The following is a 22,163-nucleotide window of genomic DNA, read 5'->3' as shown; positions in this document are numbered from 1 at the left end:
AAACGTTTAATGTTTTAATTAATGTAATAATAATTATATATCACAAACTATAACTTGTGCTGTGGTTTTTTATGCTCTTATTTTTTATATGTGTAAAATTTTAGTATGTTTTAAAACACATGAAGATCTTATGATGGCTTACTGTTGTGATTGGCTTTATTTTACTTTGTTTGATTTATTCCTTGGAACCTGTTACTCGTTTCGCGAATAATTAATATTTTAATTTTTATCAATTAAATAAAGGAATCTATTAGGGATGCATTGGATCGTAAAATTATCGGATACCAGATATCGAATATCCGGACAGAATGTAATATCGGATATCTGATATCCGATCAGATAACCGAGAAGGCAATTTCGGATATCCGACATTTTCCGGGTTTCGAGAAAGTATCTTAAAAAAAACCTTATAGAGAAAAAGATCGTAATGTGCAACAATGTACAAGATATTATAACATTATGAATATGCACTACTATTATATAATACGCTACTTATTTCTAAAACATATGTTTTAAAATTTATTTCTAAAACATAAGAAAAAATCAACAATTTAATGATCAAATTCTAACTGAATATATTCCCGGATACTAATGATATCCAGCTATCTGGTCGGATAGTAAAAAAGTGCCGGATAATACCGGATACTTTCCGGTCATCCCTAGAATCTATTCTGTGTGAATGCATATACATGCAATCATGTAATAAAATGTATATATCGGTTGCAAACCAAAAACCTACCACAATTAAACCTTGCATTTCGGCATAGCAACAAGCTCGCGGAAGTGCAAGACTGCAAATTCAAGCATCCAAGCGCGAACGCACTCAACCATTTTGTATATTTAATAATTTAGTTATATTTAATAATCTAATAAATCGCGTGTAATATAATCTTTAAGATTAGAAAGATGTCATTGCATATCACGACTTATCACGAGATCAAGATTAGAAAGAGACTCAACGTATTTCCCTCTCTTTCGTGTGATTTTGAAAGAGACTTTGAAGAGAGAGAGTCTCTAACTAGAGTCTCTAACTAGAATCTCTATTATTCTTTATCGCGGTTCTGATTAGAGGGTCTCTGCCAAAGATTAAAGACATTATATTGGGTTATATTGGGTCCAGTATTGGCATAGGTTTTAGTTGGATAGAAAGAGAGAGAGAGAGAGAGAGAGAGAGAGAGAGAGAGAGAGAGAGAGAGAGAGAGAGAGAAAATGACAGACATATACACGACTTATGCTGTTTACAATAAGAATCGTGAAATTTTTAGTTTAGAAAATTGAGCAGTCAGAACCGATTATTCTCCTTATATTTAACTGTAATTGGTCAATTTCCTACGACTTAAGATTCCACGACTGTATACGATTCCTATTATAGACCCTGCATTAAGTATTACAACTGTTAACTGATATGTTTACGAAATACAGTAAAAATATATTAATAATTAAATTAATATTGCCAAATATTCCGCTCAATATGTTAACCAATATAAACAAAATTTGTAAAATTTAATTGTTAAAGGAAAACTAATACAGTCGACAATATTTAGGAGAGATTTTTGTGCTTTGCACTTTGAAAGATATATCCGTTGAATTTTGATGTGCTGAAAATAATTGTCTGTTTTTCTCCATTTTAGAACTTCTGGCGTCTTTTGGTCTCTAATTGGACATCGAATTTGTCTATCTTTATTGTAATTAAGTGGAATAATACCTTTTTTTGGCAATTCGCTTAGCTAAGCGAGAAAGAACACAGTGCGAATGAGGAATGCGATTCGGATATAATTCTCTTCAGTTTCAGTTGCTCTAAATTGACCTCCACACTCACTTAAAATAAACATCATATCCAAAGCTTCTCCGTTTGAATACTACATGATTGATCCATAAAAATTTCATTACACCTTATGTGTTTATCGGCACAGTAGATCCACGAGGGGACTTACAAGAGAAGTTTCACGATTATCCGGAACCGATTTGATTCTCTATGAAATATGTTGTTAAACACGAAAATATAAGACATATGTTTTGTATATAACTCTAACTTATGTTTAAGGAGTGAAATACCCTTTTGAATAAAACGGGTATTTTTTCTTTCGAGGCAATATCGTCGAAAGTATAAAAGATAGAAAAAAATTTCGTAATTGAAAGTTGTACGGTTTTAAGAATACTTTAAAATTATAAAGAAAAAAAATTTTGTTTATTTTTTCGTTTAACAAAATATCCCATCATCCATAATTTTCCTAAATTAAAACATTTTTTTTTATCAAATTAAAGATTATTTTTTTATGAATTTAACCATGTGTAATGAAGTTACATTACGACATATCATTTTTGAGAACTAATTATTAATTAGTATATACGCTTCCGTATATACGCTATCCATCCTTCATGTGTAAGTAATTGTCGTCGGAACAATAAAATACATAATGATTAAGGAAATTGATATGATTAATATTTGTAACATTACAAATTATAAATAATGTTAAGAGTTGTAATAATTGTTATTATTTCTCATTAAAGTGAGTAAAACTTTTTTATTCGTCTCTGTACATTACTTCCTTATAATATCTTAAGATTATTCTCTTAAAGTTATTTTCAGTTTTTTTCAGTTTTACGCTTTAATATCATTGTCATTTACGTAATTTCTAAACATACTTAATAATGAAATTATTTCTAAATGTTTATACACAATAAATTCACATTTTGTATCATTTATTCATTACATTCATCATAATGATACTCGATGAAAAAGTATTTTAAACATAATGACTTCTTAAACTATGAACATTTTACTGCAATTATATTACTGCAACCTTCGATATCACATGTTGTTGAAGTTTTATCAAAACTAAATTCTCTCTCTCTACTGGATTTTCAAATTCTTCTGGTCTTTCGTTTGTATAACCACTTTTAAATCACGAATTTTAAATAAGTTGATATCGCGGGGATGACAATTGATTATGTAGCAGAGATTATAATTTTATTATATTATTTTATTCATATAAATTTATATTTTCAATAATAAAACAATATCTGAAAATCTTTTAGCAAAATTTTTTCAAATTCTAAATCCATAGACATCTAATGGTTGTATTTTCCCTGTAATACATTTCGGTATAATCATAGTAGTAATATGTTTTCCTACAGGTGTTAAATCTGAAATATTGAGATAATGTCCAATCCATGAATCGATAAAAACACTATTAGAATCAATATTTGTGGAAAATAAGATTTTTCTAACCACATTTTAAAATTAACTGTAAGAAATATATAAGTGTTAAATTAATAACTATTTTATGACTGTTATGAGATTCTTAAATAAAATAAAATATAAAATATATCATAGAAATGAGACTTATAATTTCATTATTTTATGTAAATTTATGTTTACTTTTTAATAGTAAAACAGTATCTGAAAATGTATTATAAAAGTTAATAAGTAAAAGTAAGTAAGATATTAAAGCATAAAACTGAAAATAACTAAGAAAATAATCTTAAGATATTATAAGGAAATAATGTACAGAGATGAATAAAAAAATTTTACTCACTTCAAGGAGAAATAATAAAAATTATTATAACTCTTAACATTATTTATAATTTATAGTGTTACAAATATTAACCATGTCAATTTCCTTATACGTTGATTTATATATTTTATTATTCCGATGACAATTACTTACGCATATGAACATAGCGTATATATACGGAAGTGTTAATAATTAATTCTCAAAAATGATGTGTCGTAATGTAATGTTATTACACATGGTTGAATTCGTAAAAAAATAATCTTTAATTTAGTAGAAAACAAATTTGAAAATTTAAGAAAATTATGGGTGGTAGAAGTATTTTGTTAAACAAAAAATAAACATTTGTTTTCTTTATATCTTTAAAGTATTCTTGAAATCGTATAACTTTTGTTAAAAAAATTTTTTTCTATCTTTTATACTTCCGACTTATTCGTCTCGAAAAAAAACACCATTTTTTTCAAAAGGGTGTTTTATGTCTTAAACAGAGTTAGGTATGAATAAACAAATACGTTTCTCTTAGATTTTTGTTTAACAACATGTTTCATAGAGAATCAAATCGATTTCGGACAGTTGTAAAACTTCTTTTGTTAGTAACCAATAAACTTATACACTTTGTAATTTTTAATAAAATATAATAGAACTTGATTCACAGTTCACAATTTGCTTTAGCTTCACTTTCACAAACTCCCTCTTAACACTATTTGCGTTGCGATGTATACTTTCAACTATTCGTGGAGGCGACGGGCAGAGTAATGTTTTTTGTATTGTTACTGACCGATGACCGTCTCCGCGATCACACTTTTATTCCATATTTTCAACCTTGACGATTCGATGCTCGCTCGTCAGTATTCTGTGATAACACTGTGTGACCGATTTTAACTTAAAATTTTGCAAAGATCGCGTGGTTTAGTTGAGTCAGGGGGTCTCTATTATTTCCTCAAGGGATTTGGTTATATCATATAAGAAATGAGGTATCGATTTAAAGTTGAATTTTGAGGGATACAAGTAGCGCAATTCTTAAAGCTTTGAGGTCAAATATTATAAACGCACACGCGCACATACCGCGATTGAAAATAATAGCGCTATTAACAGGCATGCAGCTCGGAGTTACACGAAACATTGTTGCTTCGAATGTATGTAGAACAGCATATATCAAGGACGATAAACTTCTATTGTTTTAGCATTGGCAGTATTCAGCGCCTCTACAAATTGTGCCCGATTTTCGAGGAATTAAAATGAAATATTGTTGTCGCTCGTATGATTAATTCTACTAATTCTAGCTAAAACGTGAACACATCACGTTGCTATAATATAATAAACAGCTTTACAGTAATTCTCAAGCATGTCATACATATGTGTTCATGTTTTAGAATTAATAGAATTAGTCATGCGAGTGACAGCTATATTGCACTTTAATTTCTCGAAGAACGGATATGATTCGTAGAGGCATTTGGTCTGTTCGACTTGCTTACACTTTTTATAGCATAGATATATATTTAGCGCTGAAAAAAAAAACAAAGATGCTGAGTGTAAAAAGTGTAAGCAAGTCGAATAGACCTATTGAAACATTGCCAATGCGAAAATAATAGGAGTTTACCAGTCCTGACAAATATGTAGGCAAACAGTATTATAAAAAAGATTGACCAAAACGTATACAATGTCGTGGTGACGTTAAAAATATTGCGCATACAGTCCTCATATTGCCGGAAGAAATCTTTATGCCCTCACTATGTATTAAGTTGGAAAGAATTTAGTATTGTAAAGAATTTTGTGAAAGAAATCAATTGCAATGCGTCGGTAGTTGCAAATTTGGTGCAGTTTCAACGTTTATGCGAGAAATATCCGCATTAAGCGCAATCAAAATAAAAGAAGGTATTCTATTGTGTTTTAATATGTGTTTTAATGGTTTTTAGGAGCAGAGCCGTATTTATAAAGTCGCTTGCGTGTGAGCTTGGTTCTTGGCACTATCTCTCTCCCTATGTTACATAAAATAAAAAATGCTGTACATAATGTGATGTAAATATATTATTCCAAAAATTATACAATATACATACTTGTAAGTTTTTTTAGACTTTATATGAGTAGTCTTTAAAAATCAATAATAAACATATGTCTATGATATGTTGTATAAATATTATAAAATACATAATACGTATATAATAATTTAATACAATAAACATTAAATATTTATACGCTTTGTTTTTAAGTTAGCGAAATCATTAATAATGTCGTTTATATCTAAAAAATAACACATAGTAAAGATTCAATCGAAATTAAAGCTAAATCGGAAAATCTATTATGTACCCATTGTATCCATTGTACTTCGTAAGTAGTAGTAGTGTTTTAATAAATTTTAATTTAGAAAAAAATTTTTCCCCCGAAGCAACTAAAACAAGTAAAATTTAGAAAATTCTTAATGCTATCACCAAATTTGGAAATACAAGTTCAAGTTTTTAGGAATTAAATATTATTACTTTGCAATACTTTTTCTGGATTAGATTGTTCTATAATTTCATTGACTTTGAGAGTTTTAAGAGTTACAATTTCATTATATAATTCATTTCTATCTGTATCTTTTTCTTGTCTGTTACTATTAGTTAGTTTAATATGAAGATCCGAACAATGTTTCTTTAAGTCATCATTAGAAATTCTATGCATATTATATAAAAAATTTAAAAAATTATTGTGTTGCTGGTGCAATTCAAATCTTCCTTTTATTAAATTTTTTATTGAATCTAAAATTTGATAATAAAAATGAACTTTAAAATGCTGTTTAGTATCAAGAATATCATCTACAGCTTTGTATTAAAATTGCCTCATTTTTTTTCTTGGACGAATAGAATTAATTTCTCGAAATGGATACTCTACTTCTATTTCATCGACTAATGTTTGAGCTTTTTCTATAAAAATATTAAAATAAAAGAAAATATATTAAGAAGGGCTACGAGTCAAAATAACAAATTTAATGTACATCATAAGATATAAATAACATTAAAAATAATAATAACATTAAAAAAATAAAAATAAGAATGCCTACATTAAAGTAACATACGTTTCGACTCCGATTGGGTCATTTTCAGTGTTATAAAAATAATATGTAAAATGGTTGGATACAAAGATAAGTTAACAAAATAATACTTATAGAAATTCGACGGCGAAGAAAAATTGACCAAAGTGTATAAGTTGGATATTTAAGCTATGATTTCATTTCAGAGGAAATCTCTGAGTAATTTTTATATATAGATGACAGAAAGTACATATAGATTACAGAAAAGTAAATCCTAGATTTATGTCATGGTTTAGATTCAAAAAATATCACTAAATATATCGCTGATAATGCCATTAAGTCAAACAATTATTAGTTAATCCTTCAAATAATAGGTTAATCTGGATTCTATAAGTACGAGGGCAAGACAATAAGTTTTTAAAAAAACATAGTAAAACATTTTTTTTGATTGATTCATTTTTATTTCTCAACATAGTCTTCTTTCAGCTCGATACACTTGATCCAATGATTCTCCACTTTTTCAAGCCGTCCGAATAATATGATTTGTCCTTCAAAATAAGCCTCTGTTTCGACGATGAGCTGCTCTCTGGTGGTGAATCTCTTTCCTCCGAACCATTTCTTCAGGTTTGGAAACAGGAAATAGTCGTAGGGGGCTAAATCTGGCGAATATGCTGGAAAGCAATTCGTAGCGGAATTAGTTGAATTTGGCCATCGGTGTCGAGTACTCGGGCGGGTGTGTATTGTCTTGATGGAAGATATTTTCTTCTTCGCCAAATGGGGACGTTTTCTTCTTTAAAATGTTTGTTGAAAGGATCCAATAAGGCTGCGTAGTAATCGCCATTGATCGTTTGCTTCGACGAAAGGTAATCGATATGAATTATACCGCATACATCTCAAAAAAAACCGTGGCCATTATCTTTCCGGCCGACTTCACGGTCTTCGCCTTCTTCGGAGCTGATTCACTTGGTGAAGTCCATTGTTTTGACTGTTCCTTCGTCTCAGGTGTGAAATAATGGATCCATGTTTCGTCCAGAGTAATGAATCGACGCAGAAATTCATCTAGATTACGTTGAAACATTTCCAAACATTGTTTTGAAATCGTCTCATGGTCGCGCTTATGGTCCATTGTGAGCAAACGCGGCATCCATTTTGCCGATAGCTTTTTTATACCTAATTGTTCGTGCAAAATAGAAATCATTGTGCCATGTGATATGTCTGTGGCCTCAACAAACTCGCGCACTTTCGCTCGTCAATCAAAATAATATCGGTGATTTCTGGCGTAGCAGCCTCAATTGGAGGTCCGAACGAGGTGCATCACATGTGGATGTACGACCACGTTTAAATTCATTCACCCAATTATACAGTCGCAAACGCTGATGCAGATGTAATGCAGATGAACATTATCCAACTGAGCTTTGATTTCTTTCGGTGTTAAATCATGTAAAAATTGAAATGAACAAAAAAATTTTTTTGATTATATCAGCAATAGTAGTGAATTGTATAAAATTGAAAATTACAGATAATTTAAAAGTAAAGATTAGTAAAGATTAGTAATAGTGAATTGTATAAGTAGAAATGTATAAAGTATAAAAAATCGGTAATATGGATTAATCAAAATTTTATCTTCTCATTATATGATCTCTTTTTTTCTCTTAGTTCTTTCCTCTTCCTATTTATCTTTTCGTACCATTTCCTTAATTCGTTTTCTACAGGTCATTTCTCATTACACACTAGCTGGCAATGACTGGTGATCTTCATCGCAATTTTGCTTCAGCTTATATTCAATTATATTATTAATTTTACTTTCCTGACTTACTTTTTATCTTATGACATTACAATTTTAATATCAGACTACTACACATTGCGATTATTAAAGTACATTTTGACTTTTACAAATCAATATACAATTCAAATTTTATATACACAGTGCGACAAATATGTTCCCGGACAGGGCCTGAAAATCATAATTGAAACAACAATATGCATTTTTTTTGGTTTTATTATTCAAAATATTCTCCTCTGGAGAATATTTCAATAACTTCAATATACTTGTTACAGCGATTCAATTTCAATAACTTCAATACACTTGTTACAGCGATTCAATAGTGATTCAAATGCATGTTCTAGCTCAGTTTGCGGAATTGCCTCTAGTGCCTGTGTAGAAGCTGATTGGATGGTCGGAATGTCATCAAAAAAGCGTTCTTTCAATTTCAATTTCAATTTTGGGAATAATGAAAAGTCGCAGGGGACCAAATCAGGTGAATACGGTGGATGGTTTAACACAGAGACATGATTTCGAGCCAAACATTGACGGACAATCAATGAAGTTTTTGATCGCTTCTTAATGTGGAACAAACTTCGCACAAACCTTCGTTTTACCCAAATCTTCATGTAATATGGTTCGAATCGTTTCTCTACTGATATTTAAAGCCTCCTCCATCATTTTTAGTGATGCATTGCGATCATTTGCAACAAAATCATGTACTTTTTCGATCATTTCGGGTGTTCGAACCAAAATTGGCCGTCCTGATTTTTTGTCATCTTCAAGGGTCTCTCTGCCTTCCAAAAAACGCTTATGCCACTCAAAAACAGCTGTACGACCTAGACATTGACTGCCGTAAACTTGTTGCATCGATCGGAATGTTTCTGAAGTGATGTTCACTTTTACCAAGTTTTGCGTTAAATTTAATCACTGTTCTTTGTTCCATATTAAAATTTCTACCTCGACCAAAATCTTGTTTAACATGAACTATCATATCTTCGTTATATGTCAACCAAAATGAATGAAACTTTGACAGATGATAACAAAATGTTCAATCTTTAAAATGCATGTTTGAACGCACAGATGTCGCCACTGGTTGCTGAGATGTGGTTCGTGTCCGGGAACATATTTGTCGCACTGTGTATTATACAATAGTTTATTAAATTCAGCTTTAGCTTTTATTATTAATTTTTTACACTCTATATATTTCTACTTATACAATTCATTATTATTGCCGATAACTAAAAAAATTTATTTGTATATTTCAATTTTTACATGATTTACTATTATATAATACTTATAGAATCCAGATTAACCTATTATTTGAAGGATTAACTAATAATTGTTTGACATTATACTTAATGACATTATAGAGAGATATTTATACTCAGCGATATTTTTTGACTCTAAACCATGACATAAATCCAGGATTTACTTTTTCATCATCTATATGTAAAAATTTCTCAGAAATTTTTTTTTAAATGAAATCATCATCTTAAATCTCTAACTTATACGCTTTGGTCAATTTTTCTTCGCCATCAAATTTTTATAAGTATTATTTTGTTAGCTTATCTTTGTATTCAACCATTTTACATATTATTTTTATAACGTCGAAAATGACCTGATCGGAATCGAAACATATTAGTTTAATGTAGGCATATTCTTATCTTTTTTATTTTTAATGTTTTTTGTATTTGATAATTAACTTTGTTATTTTGGGTCGTAGCTCTTCTTATCACATTTTCTTTTATTTTAATTATTTGAGCCATATTATATTATATTATGCATTTTAAAAATATTAAAATACACAATAATTTCGTCATTTCTTTGCTTGTCAACATGTGTAATCAAATTAGAAAGATCTAAGAGAATGGCTAATATTTGAGTATTTGTTGTATTCTGCATTTTGCTAATAATATTTTTGAAAATCATGTCAAATGATTGATGAAAAAACAAATTTAAATGATTTGATTTTACCAATAATTGAATATGCCATGTATTTTGTATTTTGATTGCGTATTTGATCGATTTCTATTAAACTTCACCTAATTGAGAAACTAAAGGATGAATTGCCTTAATTCGGCTTTCCCATTTCGTTTCACCCATTGATTTTATTGTTAAAGGAGTTACATTTTTTTTTAATGTTGCCCTTGAGATGTTAGATAGTTCAGGACGTTTGAAACGCCATTTCCTACGCTATGAGTTAGGGATCCGCCGAGGACACTAGAGATTTTTGCGATTTAGCGAGACGTTTTAAGTTGGCGCGCATGTTGCTTGACTCTCTCTTTTCCGGTGGCTCTCAGCGAGAAATGTATCACGAACTACCTCACGGAAAATATATCGTTTATCCAAGTATGCGAGTGTGTGGTTCTTTCATACACAATAAAAAAATGGCGACGAGAATCCTTCCTTTATAAATAAGGACGGTCCCGAGTGAGATGAGAATCCACATAATGGTGTATTAATTTTGATATAACAACGTGCTTATCGGGCGTATTATTACACTACGCGGCACATACAAGAGAGTAATTACGTGGAAGAATTTGACAAAAAAATAAAGGAGAGAAGAAGAGGTCCAAAAAGTTCGTCCACCAGGCGGAGGTAGTGTTACACGGAAGTTTCAGCATTGATACTTTTGACTCGTCCGCTACAGACTGGAAATGACGATTATAGAGATTCATGGCCGCCATTAAGATTTTCAAAATATCGGAAGATCGGAAAATAATGTATCTCCTGCATTTCATTGGGTCAGCAGCTTTCGATATGATCTGCAATAAACTGGCACCGGCAAATTCCTATAGCGCAACGTTTAATACACTTACGAGTAGCCTTGCAGGTTCTATGCCCCGAAACCATTAGAGATTGCGGAAAATTTCCGGTTTTATCAACGTAAGCAGCAGAAGAGCGAGAGCGTGAAAGATTTTGTGGCTGCATTGCAGAAGTGCATTAAGTGTCCACTGCAATTTCGAAGGATATTTGAAAACTGCCCTTCGAAATCAACTTGTTTTTGGCCTGATCAGTCGTCGAGCTCAATTATTGGCTCAATTATTAACGAGGGTTCAACAAAACAGTATAAGTGGCCACAGCTTTGAAACTTTCGGAAAAGGATGCGCAATAATTTCAAACAGGACCAACAGTAGTAATTAACTAATGCTGTGAGTATCAAATCGGAAAAGAAGTCAGAGAAAAAAGTGCAAACCAAACGGAAACCGACAACGAAAACTTCGATAGAGTGAGAAATAATGCGGTTTTGTCAAATACAAATAATGGTCATGGGAAATTGATAACTAAGGTATCTTGTTTCCAATGCGAAGGAGTAGATATACTAGGCGGGTTCTAACCCAGGGGCTAAAGGGGAATGCGGGGTGCGGGGAAGTACTTGTAGGTGCGGGGGATACCTAACGCGGGGGAAAGAGGGGAAAGGTCTAGGCTCCTACACAATAAGGCTCCTACACAATAGGGCTCCTTTTTTTTGTTATCAAAATTTGACCATGTTCTTCTTTAAAAATGCATTGATAATAAAGGTTTGAATTTGACCATGACATATTTTTCTTTTCTTTAAAAATGTATCGATAATAAAGGCTTGCATGTTAGAGAAAGATAGAGCGCGCGTGTTATGAGTGAAGAAAGGATGGAAGAATTAATAGAGTACGAGTTTCTTTTGTATGATACAGTTTATTCAATTTTTATGGTTTTTCCTGGCGCGTTGAGGCAAAGGATGGGAAGTAAAAGACAATAAACATGAAATAAGGCGAACAAAAAATGTTTTATTTACATCTTATTACATCGGTTTTCGTACTTATTAAAAACTAAAGCTAATAGTTCGCAATCAATGAGCTGATGTCCATTGAAGATGTCGCTATCACATATAATGTTCTCAGATGCGATGTTGGATCGCGTATACTTGGTATCTACCGTATCGACGAGTCGAGCTCATCGTTCGAACGTTACATCGATACATCCGTTAAAGTCAAACATACGGCGTAGCATCGTTTCGGTCATCATAATGCGTACGGATGAAGAATCGAGACGTACGATCGTAGCATAGTTCAGCATGAAAACACTGACGGTTAGCGGTCCAACGCTTATAAAATTATCCTTGTATTTTCTTTGTCACGAATTTATACATACGTTTATACATACGTTTATACATACGTTTATACATACGTACATAAGTACATACATTTATATTAGGTGCGCCAAATAATCGTCATATTCGGGAAGTATTGATTTTCTTCTTTCATTCGAAGAAAACGGCGGCTGAAGCGCATAGAGAGCTCCAAAAAGTTTACGGAGATGCTGCTCTAAGTGAAACAACGTGCCGAGATTGGTTCCGTCGCTTCAAACAGTGATTTTGATGTTGACGACCGTCCGCGTGAAGGAAGGCCAAAAACCTTCGAAGACGCTGAATTGGAGGCATTGCTCGATGAGGATCCGTGCCAAACGCAAGAAGAGCTTGCTTCAGTATTAGGAGTTACCCGCCAAGCCATTTCCAAGCCATTTTTTCACAATAAAGTTGCATTTTCATCAAAATAACAGCGAGAACTTAGTTGCGCACCTAATACATACGTACATACGTTTATACATACATACGTTTATACATACGTTTATACATACATACATACATACGTTTATACATACGTTTATACGCACATACGTACGTTTATACATACGTTTATACGTACGTTTATACATTACAAAGGAAGGGAAAAGAAATACATAATAAATACGTTAACGTATTTTTATTTAAAAAATTCTTTTACAACCACCAGTTATATATTTTCAATACATTTTGTAACGCGCAATTCTTAACACGTTGTCCACATCGTATAATATTAGTAACATCTATATTAGATAAAGATTCCATGTGTTCTGTCGTAAACTGCATCCAGGATCTCAATGTACATGCGTTCTCGCTCATCATCCAGAAGCAAGTTCCGCAGCCACGTTCGTTTCTCGCGTCCCTTGACATACACGACAGCATCAATAAATTTTAATTTCATCAATTAAGTAAAAAAAATCCTATATTCGATCAAAGCTGATCTTATTCCCTAAATATTTCGGTTTGAATTTACCAGGTGTAGAAGTATGAAACCGGAATTTTTTTGTAAAAATTACACGTTTGAAAATGATAAAAAATTTTTTATTCAAAATAATCTCCATTGCTATTTATACATTTTTCCCACCTCTCCGGCAATGTATGAATGCCACGTCAAAAAAACAGTTCTTCTTTTGAAGCGAACCAGTTATCGAGCCATTTTCATACGAATTGAAGTGTTGTTCAGCGAGAGCATGTCCCAGTGATGCGAATAGATGATAATCGGACGGAGCCAAGTCTAGAGAATAAGCCGCATGCGCTAATATCTCCCAACTGAACGCCTCGATCGTTTTCCTGACCCGTTTTGCTGTGTGTAATGGAGCATTATCATGAAGCAAAATGACTTTGTGTTGCCTTTTTCCATATTCCGATCGTTTTTCACGTAATGCTCTATTTAAATCGATCATTTGCTGTAGGTAGCGATTAGTGTTAACGGTTTCACCAGATTTTAGCAGCTCATAATAGATTACACCCTTCTGATCCCACCAAACACAGAGCATTGTCTTCTTTCCAAAGCGATTTGGTCTTGCAGTGGATGTCGATGGTTCACTTGGATTCACCCATTTACGACGCTTAGGATTCTCAAAATATATCCATTTTTCATCACCTGTGACGATTCGATGGAGAAATGACTTTTTTTTGTATCTGTCGAGCAGCATTTCAAGTGGTTTTTCGATTTTCTTGCTGTCTTTCGTTCAGTTCATGCGGAACCCATTTTCCCACTTTCTGAATCTTGCCCATAGCTTTCAAACGAATGGAGATGGCTTTCTGCGTTACATTCAATTGATCCGCGAGTTCTTGTTGAGTTTGAGTATCTTCATCCAATAAGGCTTGCAATTCGTTGTCTGTGAACTTTTTCGGTGGTTTCCCACGCTCTTCGTTTCTCACGTCAAAATCACCACTTTTTAATTTTTTGAACCACTCGAAACACTGTGTTTTACCAAGAGCATGTTCACCGTAAGCTTCGACAAGCATTCGATGCGATTCTGCAGCAGTTTTCTTCAAATGATAACAGAAAACCAATGCTGTCCGCAAATCGTAGTTCGTAGGCACAAAACTCAACATGTTTAAGGTTAGAAAAAAATATACCGGTGTATGGAACTTGGATTGTTGTATGTTGGAAATCTTCGTCAGCTGTTAGAGAGAGATGATGGCGCTGCAGATGCGGTCTTGTGGTCCTTAAACTGATAGCTAGTGCCATATATAGGGAAATTCCGATTTCATACTTCTACACCTGGTATATACATACGTACATAGACAATTCTATAAGCCACGCAATAAAGTCCTTTTCAATCTTGAAACGCAATCATGGATGGAACTACAGTGGTATTATAAAATTATGTATTACAATTTTGTGTTCATACATGTTCCCTTAAAAACAATATTCATTAGTTGTTGATCACGATTCATTAGTTGTTGATCAAACGTATGTTCACTTATTTATAATCATTGGCGACAAGTATTGCTGAAGTCGGCACGCTTGATTTATGCGAAACTGCAAAATTGTGTTTCTACGTATCCAACAGAGTAATCTTACCGCAAAACATGTTGAGATTTTCCGTAGAAAAAAATTTTTATATTACACTTATGCAAAATCGTATCTAACGTGGTCACAACTGCTGTACATCGACGTTTCACCGAGAAGAATTTATGCACTTTCATCTGTTAAACTTAAATTATCAACCGAAAAATGCTTTACTATTATATCGTGTACCTACTAACACATGTTGATAGTATTAGTGAACTACAATCAAAACATTTATGACAATTATCAAACAGATATTAAACCATCGTCGAACGTCTATCGAATCACTGTCAAAAACATCTTTCGAATTAATGTCAAACATCTATCGAACCGTTATCGAATGTCTATCGCACCACTTTTAATCCTAACTATACACACTGAGTTCCCAGAAACCTCAACTTCAATTTCTAAATCGAGATCTTTTCGTATTTCTTTTCTTTTTCTTTGAACCAACAGTCGTCGAACGGTACCGCCATGTATCGTGTTCAACGAATAGAACCATATCAACGTCGACAAGATGTCCGAAATTGACCCGAGTATGATTAAACATCGCGTCACGCGTATGTAAAACGTATGCACGTACATACATACTACACATAGCGTACATTCTTCATTTTAAGGACTTACAAAATTAGCAGAAATATGACAGTGGTCTGTCAGACTGACGTAACCTTTGGTGTATTTTTTAACATTACAGTTCAAAGTTAAATAACTGACACACTAATATCAATGGAGTAATTTATTACAAACGTCTGGATTTTAATCGAGTCACTTTCAATGCAAATTTCCTTTCACAAAGATTTGTGAATTAATTTTCACGCTGCGGGCCTTGTACAGATTTTCTTTATTATTAGGTATTTATATTTTCTCAGCTATATATTTTAGTATTTTTATTATTATTATTAAATCCTCACTTCTAACAAGCTATGCTTTAATAACGTTTATTATTTCCAAATCTGTGCAGTACTGAATATTTTTGTTAAATCATACAGTGTCATCTTAAAATATATTAGATATCATATTAGATTTATTATTGTACATAAATGCTGCTTTATTATATATATTTTATATTATTCATATTTTAATTGTTTTATACGATTTTAGACATTTTGCTCATTGGGTAACTAAAAAAGATATTGAAAAAATTACAAAATGGTAGAGGACTCAGTTTTTTATAGAAATAACACTATATGATTAATAGGGCGTTATTTCAGTTTTATAACCTATATATGTACATATACATACATATACACATATATAGGGTGTTCTGAAAGACAGCAAGAAAATCGAAAAACCACTTGAAATGCTGCTCGACAGATACAAAAAAAAGTCATTTCTCCATCGAATCGTCACAGGTGATGAAAAATGGATATATTTTGAGAATCCTAAGCGTCGTAAATGGGTGAATCCAAGTGAACCATCGACATCCACTGCAAGACCAAATCGCTTTGGAAAGAAGACAATGCTCTGTGTTTGGTGGGATCAGAAGGGTGTAATCTATTATGAGCTGCTAAAATCTGGTGAAACCGTTAACACTAATCGCTACCTACAGCAAATGATCGATTTAAATAGAGCATTACGTGAAAAACGATCGGAATATGGAAAAAGGCAACACAAAGTCATTTTGCTTCATGATAATGCTCCATTACACACAGCAAAACGGGTCAGGAAAACGATCGAGGCGTTCAGTTGGGAGATATTAGCGCATGCGGCTTATTCTCTAGACTTGGCTCCGTCCGATTATCATCTATTCGCATCACTGGGACATGCTCTCGCTGAACAACACTTCAATTCGTATGAAAATGGCTCGATAACTGCTTCGCTTCAAAAGAAGAACTGTTTTTTTGACGTGGCATTCATACATTGCCGGAGAGGTGGGAAAAATGTATAAATAGCAATGGAGATTATTTTGAATAAAAAATTTTTTATCATTTTCAAACAACAAACGTGTAATTTTTACAAAAAAATTCCGGTTTCATACTTCTACACCTGGTAAATTCAAACCGAAATATTTAGGGAATAAGATCAGCTTTGATCGAATATAGGATTTTTTTTACTTAATTGATGAAATTAAAATTTATTGATGCTGTCGTGTATGTCAAGGGACGCGAGAAACGAACGTGGCTGCGGAACTTGCTTCTGGATGATGAGCGAGAACGCATGTACATTGAGATCCTGGATGCAGTTTACGACAGAACACATGGAATCTTTATCTAATATAGATGTTACTAATATTATACGATGTGGACAACGTGTTAAGAATTGCGCGTTACAAAATGTATTGAAAATATATAACTGGTGGTTGTAAAAGAATTTTTTAAATAAAAATACGTTAACGTATTTATTATGTATTTCTTTTCCCTTCCTTTGTAATGTATAAACGTACGTATAAACGTATGTATAAACGTACGTATGTGCGTATAAACGTATGTATAAACGTATGTATGTATGTATGTATAAACGTATGTATAAACGTATGTATGTATAAACGTATGTACGTATGTATTAGGTGCGCAACTAAGTTCTCGCTGTTATTTTGATGAAAATGCAACTTTATTGTGAAAAAATGGCTTGGAAATGGCTTGGCGGGTAACTCCTAATACTGAAGCAAGCTCTTCTTGCGTTTGGCACGGATCCTCATCGAGCAATGCCTCCAATTCAGCGTCTTCGAAGGTTTTTGGCCTTCCTTCACGCGGACGGTCGTCAACATCAAAATCACTGTTTGAAGCGACGGAACCAATCTCGGCACGTTGTTTCACTTAGAGCAGCATCTCCGTAAACTTTTTGGAGCTCTCTATGCGCTTCAGCCGCCGTTTTCTTCGAATGAAAGAAGAAAATCAATACTTCCCGAATATGACGATTATTTGGCGCACCTAATATAAATGTATGTACTTATGTACGTATGTATAAACGTATGTATAAACGTATGTATAAACGTATGTATAAATTCGTGACAAAGAAAATACAAGGATAATTTTATAAGCGTTGGACCGCTAACCGTCAGTGTTTTCATGCTGAACTATGCTACGATCGTACGTCTCGATTCTTCATCCGTACGCATTATGATGACCGAAACGATGCTACGCCGTATGTTTGACTTTAACGGATGTATCGATGTAACGTTCGAACGATGAGCTCGACTCGTCGATACGGTAGATACCAAGTATACGCGATCCAACATCGCATCTGAGAACATTATATGTGATAGCGACATCTTCAATGGACATCAGCTCATTGATTGCGAACTATTAGCTTTAGTTTTTAATAAGTACGAAAACCGATGTAATAAGATGTAAATAAAACATTTTTTGTTCGCCTTATTTCATGTTTATTGTCTTTTACTTCCCATCCTTTGCCTCAACGCGCCAGGAAAAACCATAAAAATTGAATAAACTGTATCATACAAAAGAAACTCGTACTCTATTAATTCTTCCATCCTTTCTTCACTCATAACACGCGCGCTCTATCTTTCTCTAACATGCAAGCCTTTATTATCGATACATTTTTAAAGAAAAGAAAAATATGTCATGGTCAAATTCAAACCTTTATTATCAATGCATTTTTAAAGAAAAACATGGTCAAATTTTGATAACAAAAAAAAGGAGCCCTATTGTGTAGGAGCCCTATTGTGTAGAAGCCTAGACCTTTCCCCTCTTTCCCCCGCGTTAGGTATCCCCCGCACATACAAGTACTTCCCCGCACCCCGCATTCCCCTCTAGCCCCTGGGTTAGAACCCGCCTAGTATATCTACTCGAAGGTAACCATTTTGCGTATAAATATACACTAGATAAGAATGTAATAATTGCGGTACGCCGAGCCACTTACAACAGGTATAGGAATTAAAAAAGCATTTCAAATCAGGTTGAAAAAGTATTGGTGATGGAATCACGTCGAATTCTGTGATAAATTCTTCAAAACTCTTACGGTGGAGCAACAGCCTCTGTATTTCGAGGTAGATAGCGGAGCAGCGATCACAGTAGTGAATAAAAGAACACTGCGGATACATTTTCCAAATCGACGGCCTTTAATCGCATCTTTAGAGTTGATTACATTTTGCAAAATACCACTCAAATTGTGATAGTTGTTCCGGTTGTTGTACCTTTTGGTGCAAAGAAGTAATTATAGGATTCGATCCGCCTGAAAGGTTGAGACCCACGAGGAGCGCTGAGGATGGTGCACGAAGGGCGGCAAGAAAAACACATACTTGATCACTTTTCATAAATTTATTTAAAATGATTCCCCCCTTTTTAATTACACCTGTTTATAATTAATTTGTCAGGTTTAGTATGAATAATAATACTTGAACTTTGCGTTAGCATTCGTAGTTATTCGTGGCTTATATCTTGGTGCCCGTGCTCACGATAATATTTAAAGCAGTTGATATCGCAATTGTAATAGGACACTCGACGCATGTAACGTGATGTTACGTTTACTTATCGATGAGATTCTCTCAGTCTGCTATTAGATAGCCGAATATAAAAAAGAGTGCAGTGTCCTATTACTGCGCATTCTGGTAATCGATATGACTATATATGGTCATGCCCGGTCGATTGCCGATTTTGCAGTTTTGTATTTTCGCGGCTCGTTGCCATGCTGAAATGTAAGGTTCAGGTGTAACCTGAACCTTGCATTTCCGCTAACTTGTTGCTATGCTGAAATGCAAAGCTTACTTGTGGTAGCTTTTGAGCTATAATACCCTTTCCCTGTTGGGAAAGGAAAACGGAACGGAGAGGAACGGAATTTTTCGTTTTAATTCTTTTAGAAACGTAGTTTGCTTTAAAATAGGTCTAGGAATATGAAATTCATTTTGTACATCTGGATCTATTGTTACATTTCTTGAATTTTGTTTTATTTCTTTTTTCGAAATACATATATTATTATTGTGATTATTATTGCTAATAATACTATTAATAGTAGATCCGCTTGCTGCCACAGGATAAATAAAGTGTTTCGATTAAAAGAAAAGACTTGTGTTTTTTTCAAGATCATCTTTTGTTTTATTTAGTTTTTCCTCTAAATTTTTTAGTTCTGACGGTTTTTGCACAATATTATTTATTTTTGTTTATTGTCCTGCACTGGTATTACCTTTTAAATTGTATAATGAGGAAATATTACACTCTGGTAAGTGCCTAATGAGCTTAAGTATTTTATATTTATTATGATATCAGGTGTTGCTATTTTGCAATTGTTTTCTAATACAATTCTATATTTTCAATGACTTCCTTTATTTTTTTCGTGGTCTTTACAATAAATTATAATATTTTGTTTCATTGGCGCTGAATACAACCAAAAGTGCAGATTATTAGGACTATCCATGTGGTACGATTCGCTGTCATGTCTCTTACAGTTTTTATAAGATTGTTTTATATCTAAATAAATTTTGATTTCGCAATTCGGACCAGTGTTTATGCGGTGTATCGGAAAATTTTTTGGACATAAATATTGTATTTTGATTATTATACTTTTACAATTTCTCTTTATACAATTTTGCAAACTCTTTGTGAGTGTTATATAAGTGTCTCTCTGTATTAATTGCTACTTGTGGATTGCATATTTCTACGAATATGAATACATTTTTATGATCCCGTGCAAGGAATGGCAATATATTTAGTATTTTATATTTGGGTGTTGATATCAAAGGAAATTTAAGAATGGTGAATATGTTTTTGGCGTCACAATATGCACTGATAGTGACTATTTTTTCTATTTTCGACCGTTCTTCTTCTATATATATATATATACACGTATAAATATATAAATGTGTAAACAGGAGATGTAACTTTATCGCTGTCAATCCCAAATCAGAATAAAAAGAAAGAAAGTATCTAGTTATTTATTATTGTTTTTTTTTAAATAAGAGAACTTTTTCGTTGCCAATTATCAATATATTATAGTCAATATGAATCGAAATTAAAAATACAAAATGATTCGTAAAGAGAATTAATTGCAAAACAATAATTGATGTATTATCGTATTTTCAAATTTTCATATTTTTCATAAAATTATTATTTTTTTAAGCAAAGACCCAATAAAAAACATAATCTAATTAACGTTCTGTGATGCAATATTACTCGCATTTTATCCAATTTGGAGTTAATTTTCAAATCATTGAAGTATATTTGACAGTGATTTTATAACGATGCGAATAAAGATTTTATTTACTTTATTTCAATGTACCAATTTTTCCTTAAGTCTGGTGTTATTATAATAATCTTTTTTGTTTCTATGAAGAAAAATATATAAGAAAACGTAGAAATAAAACGATTCCCGAATGATCGCGAAAATTGGTATCCTTCTTTAAATATTATTTAAGAGTGTATTAAGTATATATTTAAACATCATTTTTGTAGTACTAGAAATAGCTGAAACCTTTTTGCTAATATTTCAAGTTCTAACCCAAACACGGCACGCGCTTTAGAAGAATCACTCGCATAACATGTATTTGATTATTTGATTATTTTAATTTTATGTTGTACTGAAGAGAACCCAAAGACAGAAACGTTTATTATTCAACATTTATTTTCAAAGAAAATAATAAATTGTTATACATTAATAATCTGTGTTGGCTTTCGAAAAAGACATTCACCATATTATTTTAAAAAGATTGTAGATTCTTTCAATAACATTTCATCAATCTTTCAACAAAGTTTCAAGAATTGTGGACATTTTGCTATTTCAGAACTGTCTCAGAAATGTTGCAAATATATTTTGCAATTTTTATGAAATGTTTCACTTATTAGTTAAAATATTTCTGAGATATTTCTGAAAACTTTCTGTATGGGTTGATATTAATTTATGATAGATAAATCTTATTTGTCACATTATATTAAGATGGACTTTCTCAAATTTCAAGTTTATAATTCACTATCATCTTTATTTCAATTGTTTTACTGTTGAAGATGGATTAAAAGAAGCCGAAACGTTTGATTATTTAATATATAAGAAGAATGAAATTAGTATTATAGAACAAGTTAAATGTTAAAATATTATACGCGGACAATATCTGCGATCTTGCTCTCAATCTCGATGATCTTCCATTTATTACTTGTTTCTTTTTTTAAATATTGAGAGACCGAAATTATTTATTTTTATTTTTGATGCAATTTTATTACTATGTAGTGACAGAGATTTTAATTGTTTTAAGAACGTTATTTATCACTTTTTCTTAAATCTTACATTATTTTGCGGGGTTATTTTAATTTACTATGTATAATAAATCTAATTGTCGGAAACTAATTATATGTAAGAAAACA

General features: G+C 32.3%; 1 protein-coding gene and 1 pseudogene across 2 annotated transcripts in view; both read left to right on the top strand.

The window, feature by feature from the left end:
- Positions 1-22,163, top strand: part of LOC105155055 (uncharacterized) — a 556,628-nt gene that overhangs the window by 171,640 nt on the left and 362,825 nt on the right. The gene's annotated exons all lie outside the window — the stretch shown is intronic.
- LOC147908978 (uncharacterized) lies at positions 10,066-13,347 on the top strand (annotated as a pseudogene).

Source organism: Acromyrmex echinatior, chromosome 7 (genome assembly GCF_024713525.1).
Source record: "Acromyrmex echinatior isolate Ae372 chromosome 7, ASM2471352v2, whole genome shotgun sequence".
Lineage (NCBI taxonomy): Eukaryota > Metazoa > Arthropoda > Insecta > Hymenoptera > Formicidae > Acromyrmex > Acromyrmex echinatior.
The sequence above is the reverse complement of the archived record's forward strand: the minus strand, read 5'-3'. Positions and strand labels throughout refer to the sequence as shown.